The sequence below is a fragment of the Lutra lutra genome, chromosome 8 (assembly GCF_902655055.1).
Source record: "Lutra lutra chromosome 8, mLutLut1.2, whole genome shotgun sequence".
NCBI lineage: Eukaryota > Metazoa > Chordata > Mammalia > Carnivora > Mustelidae > Lutra > Lutra lutra.
The window spans coordinates 54698154-54708552 of NC_062285.1; positions in this window are offsets into that span (position 1 = coordinate 54698154).

The window sequence follows — 10399 nt, forward strand, 5'->3', positions numbered from 1 at the left end:
CTTCGCTTCCCCTCCCTGCCCCCCTGCCATGGCTGCCTCCGCCTGGGAGATTACAGACACTGAATCAGCAGCCAGCTTCAGCGTTCTGCTGACAGGGGACTTTCTGCCTCTGAGGGCTCCTTGGTGGGATCAGGGCCCCTCCTGGAGCCTGGGGACTTGGGGTGAGGGGAGGAAGGGCTGGGGAGAACAGTGGGTGGAGAGGGAGAGGTGAAGGGCTGAAGGTAAAGGAAAGAGGAAGAATAGAGAGATGAAGGGAGAGGTGGAAAGAGGAGCCATCTGGGAGGAGAAAATACAGGAGAGATGAAAACCTAGTGAGGGAGGTGGAAAGAGAAGCAGAGGGTGGGGAAGAGGGCGAGAGGGTGAAAGGGGGAGGAGCGGAGGGTGTGGCAGTTCCATGGGGGTGAGCTCCATCTACTAGCCCACAAGCCCCACCCTGCTCCACTCTCTCCCCTCCCCGAGCACCCACCCAGGCAGGCCCCTTGGAGGCCCAAGTTCACTGGGACTAGGCTGCAGGGTGCAGGCTGGAACCCACCGGCCCTGGGTCTGGGGCTCTGCCTTGTGCCTCCCTCTCTCCCTCTCACGTGGTGGTTTGTACTTCATCTTGTTTGTGGGGCGGCTGGGCCTGCTCTCGGGGTTTAATGATCTGTGCCATTATTTATAGCTTTGCGCGCCGAGAAACACACTGAATTTATCGCTTGCTTCTATAAATAACCCTGGCAAACGGGTGCCCAGGGAGGAGGGCGGGAAAGGGAGGGAGACGTGAAGAAAGAAGAGGTGGGGGGTAGGGCAGGGGAGGTCTCTGTGGACTGTGTCCCCAAAATGGGGTGACATGTGGGCTCAAGGACAGCAGAGGCTGGCAAGATTGTTGAAGTGTGGGTGTGTGTCTGAGGGCAAGTTAGGATAAACAGGGCAGTGTGTGTCCCAGTGAGGAGGAGCATGATTGTCTGTATGTTTCTGAGGGTGTGTGTGAGTTGACTGTGTGTGCGTGTTTGTGTTTGTCCCTGGTGCCGTGTTGGTGGCAGTGAGGTTGAAAAAGCCCCAGGCAGCCCCAAGGAATGGCTGCTCTGTCAATGGGTGTCCAATGGGCTGAGAGGCAGCAGCAACTAGAATCAGGCCCCTTTCTCTCTGCTTGAGGCGGCAGGAAAAGACGACAAAGAAACTGTTTTTCCCAGAGAGGCAGCAGAAGGAAGAATGGAGGCCTAGGAAGCAGGCTGTGTGGTGGTCCATGTCAGGTTGGGCCAGTAGTATCCACTAGGGTCCCAGCTCCAAGGTCCAGAGCTTCCAGGCCTCTTGGGCTTGGTTGAGGGAGAGGTGGGGGTGGGGGAAGGTGTGCATTTGACTGCAGCCCTCCTCAAAGGACCTGCTGGGAAGCCTGATCCAGGGTGGGGGTGATCCCCTCCACCCCACCCCAGGTCCTCCCACCCTCCAGGCAGATCCAAGTGCCAGAGCTGTGGTTGGCTGATTGCCCAGCCGTGCCTGCCCCTGGCCTTCACTCTGACTGAGGACTCACTACTGCCCGTCCAGGACAACCCAGGAGGGATTTGGGGAAATGAGGGCCCTGCACTGCTCAGCTAGAGGGCAGCGGTCCTGGCCCCACCATCCCTGCCAGCCCGCAGTCCCCTTCTGCTCAGCAGTGCCTCAGACTCAGCTCCAGCAGCGATTAGCTCCGGGAAGCGCTCTGCATCTCTAATGAGAACATTTGCATATATAACGAAGAACCTTCACAGGTGTTGGAGAAGCTGCCCCTCCTCTTTTCTCCTGCCAGCTGCCACCCTGACCTATGGTTCTTAGGGTATGTGTGTGGGGGGGTGTTCCTGCCCCTCAGTTGCAAGACGCAAGGAGGGGGTCCCAGGCACAGGCAAGTCGTGGGGTTCCCCTCTTTGGTCAGAAACAGGCCAAGTGAGAGCCCCTTGTGTCAGTGTGTTTGGTACAACTGCATGTGTACACGCGTGAGCCTCTGCGCGCGCACACACACACACACACACACAGAAGGAAGGTCAAGGTCAACGTGCCCATCTTTGCCCAAGTGTACTGCAGCTTGTGGTTAATTCACCCAGGTCAATGCAAGTATGCAGAACACGTCCCAGGCTGCGCCCCACGAGACGCGCCAGGCACGGGGCTGCCAGCACACACTCCTTCACACCCTGGCACCAAAGCAGGCAATTAGAGGAAAACGCACCTGCACCAACACTTCCATCCAAACACGGTCCCCTCCCTCCCTCCCTCTTTTCCTTTCTCTTCTGGAACCTTAACCTTCCCCCAGGGTTTCTCATGGAGTCACCAGCCCTTATTCAGGCCAGACCTCAACTCCCTCTTCTGCGATCCCACCCCCACTCGCTCCTTCAAACCTATTAAGCACACAAGAGGCCATTTTCCTTTAAACAAAATGAGTCCGAAGGGCCCATGCACCCTAGAGAAGTGGCATTGAAAGGAGAGAGGGAATGGCAAGGTGAGGGCTACTGGTGGGCCGTAGGTTAGGAGCTGGGGGCGTCTGGGGAGGACCAGAGACTGGGGGCTAAAGTCCCCACAAGGTCATTCTCAGGTTATCCCCTACAGCTCTCCACTCTCCAGCTGCCCAGCAGCCAATCCCCAGCCCCGCCACCTCCCCCGACCCCCCACCCGCCCTCCCGTTGGTCCTGCCCAGCCACGTGACCCTCCCTCCCTTCTCTGGCAGCTGCCCGGATGATGGATGCAGCTGCTCAGCTGAACCTGTTGGGGGACAGGGACCGCGCAGCTCCTAATTACCTCCTTCTCCAGCCGGGGGTGGGGGCTGGGCTGTACTACGGCTACCCCCTTGATCCACTGGGGCCAAGGCTGACATCCTGAGCTAGAGCCTGGACTGGAGGCGGGCCTCCCCTGAACTGCTCTGGGGTAATGGGGTGCTGGGACCCTAGCCTGGGGCTTGGAGTCAGGGGCGTGCTTCTGGAAGGCTGATGGAGGGAAGGAAAGCACACTACCAGTGACCCAGAAAGCTGAGCTAGGACTTTGAATAAATGACCTTTCTCCGAGTCCTTTCCACTGAGGGCAAGATTCATGTTAAATGTGGAGGGAAACTTCCTGATAGTCTGGGATAAGATGCACTTGAGCAAAAGACAGGCGGAAGTAGAAGTTTGGAGGACTTCTTAGAAGGCAGGCAAATCAGATCATCCTTTTCCTGCCTGGTGGGAGGCTCCCAGCAAATAAATGCGGAAGCAGGCTGGAGTTCAAGCCCCAGGGCTTGAGGGAGACCACGGAATGCTCCTGCAGCAGTGGGGTGGGGTCTGGCGGTGACCCTGAACCGGATGTTCAAAGAGATGGTCGCAGAGCAGCGTTGGAGGCTGTGTATGTCTGGACTTGCCTGGGGAAGAATGGGGAGGAGCTGGGGACTATGAAGATGGAAGAGCTCCTCCAGCCTTCTCCATAGGGCCACCAAGGACTTACGGGCAGGTATTTGTCTTCAGTAATTTAACAGGGCAGTGGGTGACCTGTGGGTTCGAGTGCCCAGGCTGGAGATGGGCAAACAGATGGTTACGAATGGGTGGGACCCCTACAAGATTTGTTCTGCCTCCCAGATCCTAGAAATCTCCAAATTAGGAATCTCCATTATTATTATTATTTTTAAAAGATTTTATTTATTTATTTATTTGACAGAGAGATCACAAGTAGGCAGAGAGGCAGGTAGAGAGAGAGAGAGAGAGAGGAGGAAGCAGGCTCCCTGCGGAGCAGAGAGCCAGATGTGGGGCTCGATCCCAAGACCCTGGGACCATGACCTGAGCCGAAGGCAGAGGCTTTAACCCACTGAGCCACCCGGGTGCCCTGGAATCTCCATGGGTTTTAAGAAGGGAAACCAATGGGGTGCCTGGCTGGCTCAGCTGGTAGAGCATGCAACGTTTGATCGCAGGGTCAATGAGTTCGAGCCCCACATTGGGCATAGAGATTACTTATAAATAAATAGGGGTGCCTGGGTGGCTCAGTCTGTGAGGCATCAACTCTTGGTTTCAGCTCAGGTCATGATCTCCAGGTGGTGAGATGGAGCCCTATGGGGGGCTCCACGCTCAGTACTGAGAGTCCTTGAAATTGTGTCACCTTCTCCCTTGGCCCTCCCCCCCGCTTATGTTCTCTCAAATAAACAAATACATAAATAAAATCTTTAAAATAAAGAAATAAACTTTAAAAAGAGGAGAAAGGAATGCCTTAAAAAGTAAAGAACAAATAAAAATAAATGAATAAAAAGAAGGGAAACCAGGGAACATCAGCAGAGAGCTGATGTTTGCACCAGTGGGTATAATGGCGTGGCTGTGATCATTGATGACCCCACCAGGATTCATTAGTCACAATCCCCCCATTCTTGAGGGTCTCTTGGCTGAGACCCTTGGCACTCTAGCTCCCACAGGAAGACAAAATAAAAACAGCTGTCCCTGAAAGCCTTCCTTACCGCAGCCAGTGCCTGTAGTGAGGAGATAAGTGAGCAGGAAGGCAAGGAGCACATGGGCTCCTAATGACCCCAGGGACCTCTCTTCCAAATGGTTCTCCCATCTCTTCTTCTGCCTCTCCAGGATGCTTTCCCCTCCTCTCTGAGTTTACGTGGGTCTTGGTTGAACTGTCCTCAGCAGTGCCCCCACGCCTGCCCCCCTACCTGAATCACTGTCTTTCTGAGCTCATGGGCTGCTGGATGGTCAGCCCTGGGTGTCCTTCACTACTGGCGGGAGATTTGGGGGAAATGTCAGGTGGGGAGAGGCTCGCTCTGGTCCTGGGTGTGTGTCTCCGCTTCTAGGAGGGTTCTTTTCATGTGCACACTGGGGTGCAATGCTCTTGTCCATTCAGGGTGGTTGTGAGAAGGAGACAGAAGGGACAAGGAGCTGGTGCTCTGTCATCTCTCCCCTCAAGTGGACCGGCGTGGTTTTGTGAAACCAGACTTTCCTGATCTTAGCATCACGCTTACCTGTAGATGTGGGCATGTGCGTGTGTGCACACACACACACCACGCACAATACACACACCCCTAGAGCCAACGCACCGGTCCTTGCTCCAGTGCTCCTGGTGTCTCAGGCTTTCTTTTAGGCAGTCTGCCCTGAAAGCTGCTTCTAGGGCAAATTTCCAAATAAACCCCCTTGGTGGGTCCCCCTCTTACCCCAGATGAAAACTTTTCATGACTCCCTGGTGCCTGTGGGATAAGGTTCAGACTCCCTAGCTTAGCATTTGAGGCCTTCTCTGATCTGGTCCTAATCTGACCTCCCAGCCTGACCTCTCATAATCCTCCATAGGAGTATTTTCCTAAAGAAATTCAGGTCACTTGGGGTGCCTGGGTGGCTCAGTGGGTTAAGCCTCTGCTTTCACCTCAGGTCATGGGATCGAGCCCTGCATTGGGCTCTCTGCTCAGTGGGGAGCCTGCTTCCCCCTCTCTGCCTGCCTCTTCTGTCTACTTGTGATCTCACTCTCTCTGTCAAATAAATAAATAAAATATTAAAAAAAAAAAAAGAAATCCAGGTCACATACACTTACATTTCTCTTCCTGCCTGGCTCCCCAGGGGCCATGCCCTCTTCCCATTCACATCTCTACTGGGTTAAGCTCGCCTCGTCCAAGAGGCCTTTTTGATTGCCTCCACTTATAGCAACTTATTTTTTAGGTTGGTTTCTGACGTTCCAAGGAGAAATCTTTCTATTGGTTAGGATGTGAGGGGCCCCCGTCCTCAGTTCTGAGCCTCTCTAGGCAGGGCCTGTCTGTATTCCTCTTTACTTCCCATGTCCCAACACGGTGCCTGGCATCTGTGTGTATAAATCGCTGAGGACCTGGCCCCCGGGAACAGCATCCATCTGAACTGGGTCAGGTCCCTGTTCTGACTCTTCCCGGCTCTTTGATCCCAGACAAGCAGCTTACCTTCTCTGGTCCCATTTTCCACTTGTCCCATGAGGAGTTTAGACCTCCATAATCTGAAATATTGTGTTTTCCTCAGGTTAGGTGCACAAATGGCCCCTTTTGGCCCAGATGTAGGAAGCTGGGGGCTGGGGAGGGGTATCTAATTCAACAGCGGTTTGACTCCGGGGTCCAGAGAGTTCTCCCTCCCTGGGAGAAAGCAGACTGGTGTCAGGTCTAGAAAGATTAAGTGTGATCTTAGACCCCTTCCTTGGCCCCTGGCACCCTCAGTTTAGCTATATGGAAGAAAGAATTAACGTTGCAGGCTGCTTTGGGGCAATGGAGAACATTAAGTAGGTGGGAGCTTAATTCACGTGCAGCACAGATAAGGACAGTTATCTGGGGAGTTGTGCCTGCGTCCCCTTACCATCTCGTTTCTCCTTGTGTGGGCTCTTCTCTGTATCTTTTCTCCTTGCTTATTGCCTGGGAGAACCACTTCTCCCCTCTCCTTCAGTCAGCCTGAGTGGCTTTGCATCAGGCCTTAGTGGTGGCCCTGGTCCATGGCCGGCGGGCAGGGTCTGGGCTGCAGCACACCTCAGGGCCCTTTCAGACAACTCCTCTGGGGGAGTTTCCTGTGGGGATACTGCTCTGCCAGATCTGAGAGATTTCCTGTCACCCCTGATTCCCATAGTCCCAATTCCCCTGCGTCCGGGATATCCTGCCCCCATCTGACCCTGACCTCTGGGATCTCTCCCAGCCTGAGACATGTCCCCCTTCCCTCATCACCCTTCCCTGGGAATACTGAGGCTAGAATTGTCCACAGGGACCAGAAAAATTCCTTAGAAATATGAGGAAGAGGGGGGGTCTTCAGTGAGGGGAGACCCTCATCCTATATTTTGGCCTCTGTCTCTCTTTTGCTTCCCGTGTCACCTTGGGGGAGGTTGGATGAAGGCCCCAGTATGTACCCCCAAACCCCTATGCCCCAGCCTCTGTAGGACGAGAAATGCAGGGAACCTTTTTTGTGTGGAGTGGAAGGGTACCTACAAAACTTTTGTAGGGTATCAGATTCAGGTGACCCTGGGTCTGGCTTCCCACACCCTCCTCACTCTGTGGTCTCCAGGGACGTTGGGTGCCTCTAGACCTGGGAGCAGCTGCTTGGTTTATGGTATGTGGGGGGGGTTTATTCCTACTGATGCCTCTCAGCCCAGGGCTCTTGAGGGAAGGGGGGATGGACCATAGGAAAACTGAGGGAGAGGAACCAAGCCTAGCTTTGGAAGGAGGTGGGTTGGTGCCTTTTCCCCTCCTTGGAAGGATCTAATAAGAACTAGCACCTTCACCTAGGAAAGAAGGACCCTAGAAAACAAGCAGGGGTATCAGAGGGGAAATTGCAGAGAGAAGGGTCAGCAGTTTGCTGTTTGGCGGGGGGGTTGGGGGAGTGGGGGTGCTAGAGTTACTAGAAGTGCAAGGTAGAGGGCCAATAACAAAAAGTGTCAGTCGGGGCGCCTGGCTGGCCCCATTGAGAGAGCACGGGACTCTTGATTTGGGGGTTATGAGTTTGAACCTTATGTTGCCAGTAGAGATTACTAATAAATAAATAAACAAATACACTTTAAAAAAAGGAAAAGGAAAATGCCAGTCAGGACTCAGCAAGATTGGTTTGGTTGTGAATGCAAGTGTCCCAAGTATCTGGGTCATTGCGAATAAGTGTGTGAAGGCCCTTGAGACTGGGGCTGAGTCACAAAGTTGCATTTTTCTGCCTGGGATAGGCCTCTGCTGTGGGAGGCTCAGAAGGGGCGGAGGGTGGGGTAGAGTCACACAGCACGTGCCACTGACCAGGGGCTCTCCTAATGGGGCTCTCTCTTGCTGTTTCCCAGCCACTCTTTTTTTTTTTTTAAGATTTTATTTATTTGACAGAGAGAGACACAGTGAGAGAGCAAACACAAGCAAGGGAAGTGGGAGAGGGAGAACAGGCTTCCCACAGAGCAGGGAGCCCAATATGGGGCTTGATCCCAGGACCCTGGGATCATGACCTGAGCCGAAGGCAGCAGCTTGACAACTGAGCCACCCAGGCGCCCCTCCCAGCCACTCTTGATCTGAGTTAAAAACAAACTATATATATGTGTGGTTATGTATAGACACACACATATATATGTATGTATGTATGTTCTACAGTCTCCACAATCTCCCATGCTCCCTCCAACCCTTCTTCCCCCTAAATAGTTATGTGTGAACTTTGACCCCAGGAATCCACTTGGGGGGAGCATTTTGGGAGAACATGATAGAGCCTCGTAAAGAACTCTGACAGCTTGCAAACAGCCTGCGCTAAATTGCCCCTTCAAGTCAAAATTAAAGCAAATGTCTGTTTTATAGCCGTGTTTTCTTGGGCTGCAGCTATGGCGGGAGCACGGGCCGCTCCGAGTTGGGAAGCCTGCGGAGGGTGGAGGCACTCAGGATGGTTTGGGCCTGGGCTGCGGACCAGCCCCTCTCAATGAGCCTTCTGGTTCACTCCCTGCGTGCCTCCCTCCTCCACCACTTTGCTGTGCAGTGAGGGTATGAAGACCATCCCATCCGCAGAAAGTCTTTCTTCCAGCCCTTCCTCCTCTCCCAGGTCTTGCTGTTTCTGGGGGCACCGGCTTCCTACAGTACTAGTGGCAGAAGTCCTGAGATCATCCTGGCCAAGGGCTTGACTTGGGGTCTGGATATCCCCAGTCTCTGGGGTGGGCCTAGGGTTGCTGCTCAGGCTCCAGACCACTCCTTCCCTCACACCGTTTTCTCTGGACCTAGTCCACCTTTATGTGTCAGGATTCAGGATTAGGTTGCTTTGGAAAGAAGTTCTAAGGCGATGACGACGATGATGATGATCATGGAAACCTTAACGGTCTCCTCTAACCCCTTCATTATACCTTTTTTTTTAAAGATTTTATTTATTTATTTAACAGAGATCACAAGTAGGCGGAGAGGGAGGCAGAGAGAGAGAGAGGTGGAAGCAGGCTTACCGCTGAGCAGAGAGCCTGATGCAGGGTTTGATCCTAGGACCCTGGGATCATGACCTGAGCCGAAGGCAGAGGCTTTAACCCACTGAGCCACCCAGGCGCCCCCCCCCTTCATTATACCTTAAAGGTCTCCTCTAACCCCTTCATTATACAAACGAAGAAACTAAGGCCCAGAGGTAACGTGTTGAAGAAGATCCTTGAATTAGGTGAGAGGAAGTCTGGGCTCTAATTCTGACCCAAATCAGTTCCCCTCTCTTGGCTTTGGTTTCCTTCCCTAGACAAAGAAGTGCATAATGATGACAATAGCCTGTTTGATTATTGACCCCTAGGATGTGCTGGTCTTAAATGCTACGTGTTTTCCATGGGTCACCCCATTTAATATTCACTCACTTTAGGAGGTATAATTATTCCCATGAGAACACTAAACCAAGGGAGGTTAAATAAATTGGCTGAGGTCCTTTGGTGGCAAAGGCAGAATTGGAACCCCGGCAGTCCCCCTCCAGGGCCTGGGCACCCAGTCACTACTTGGGTGAGGACTGGACCAGATCAGCCCGCTGGGGAGTGGGAGCCCAGCCCCCTGACCCCCCGGGCTGGTGCCCATTCCACTGAACCAGGTTGCTGCCTCAGCTAGGGTGGTGCAGGTCTTAGGCTGTCTGGAGGGTGCTAGGGTCCCCCCCAACCCGTCCTCAGGGTTGTGAGCATGATACTCAGAACACACCCTGGGGAAGGGGGCTTCAGGCCAGAACGGGGCTCTTTTTTTTTTTCCCCCTATGACAGCAAGAGACACAGCGAGAGAGGGAACACAAGCAGGGGGCGTGGGAGAGGGAAGCAGTCTCCCCACTGAGCAGGGAGCCCGATGCGGGGCTTGATCCCAGGACCCTGGGATCATGACCTGAGCCGAAGGCAGACGCTTAACGCCTGAGCCACCCAGGTGCCAGAATGGGGCTTTTTGAACGAGGCTTCTTGACAGACTAGGAGGAGCTTTTAGGTTTGCTATGAGGGACCCTGGAAGTACGAGGGTTCTCGATCAGGGCAGTAACAGTACAATATTATAGAAAAGGCCCTCCCTGCACCCTCCCCCCACCCTGTGGCGTGCCCACTTAGGAGATTGGGGTGGTAGGCAGCCATCCTGGCTCAGCCTGCAGAGCCACTCGGTGACCGCCCTCACCCCCCATGTCCCTTACACCTGGTTATTCCAGCCTCTTCTCAGAGGCTTTACTGCTCAAACTAGATGTTGGATCTGGCTTCCTCCTCAGAAGACAATTTATGGCGACATGTTGGAGACTCTGTTTTAATGAAGTTGCAAAAGTAGGTTAATGGGCTGTGGGTGTTTTTCATTCCCTCCCCGCTGCCCCATCTCCACCCCTGGGCCAATGAATGATGCCTTCCCCAGCACAAGGCAGAGTCTGGCTGAGGATCTCAAGCCTGGACTCCTATGCTCACACATCTCTCCTTTGGTTCCTCCTGGAGCCCTGGGTATCCTCCTCCCTGCTGCCAGCCAGGCACTCAGCATGTCTAGCCCCAATCCCTCCTGCTATATCTGTGGCCCGGACATGCCCCCAAGTCTGCCCAG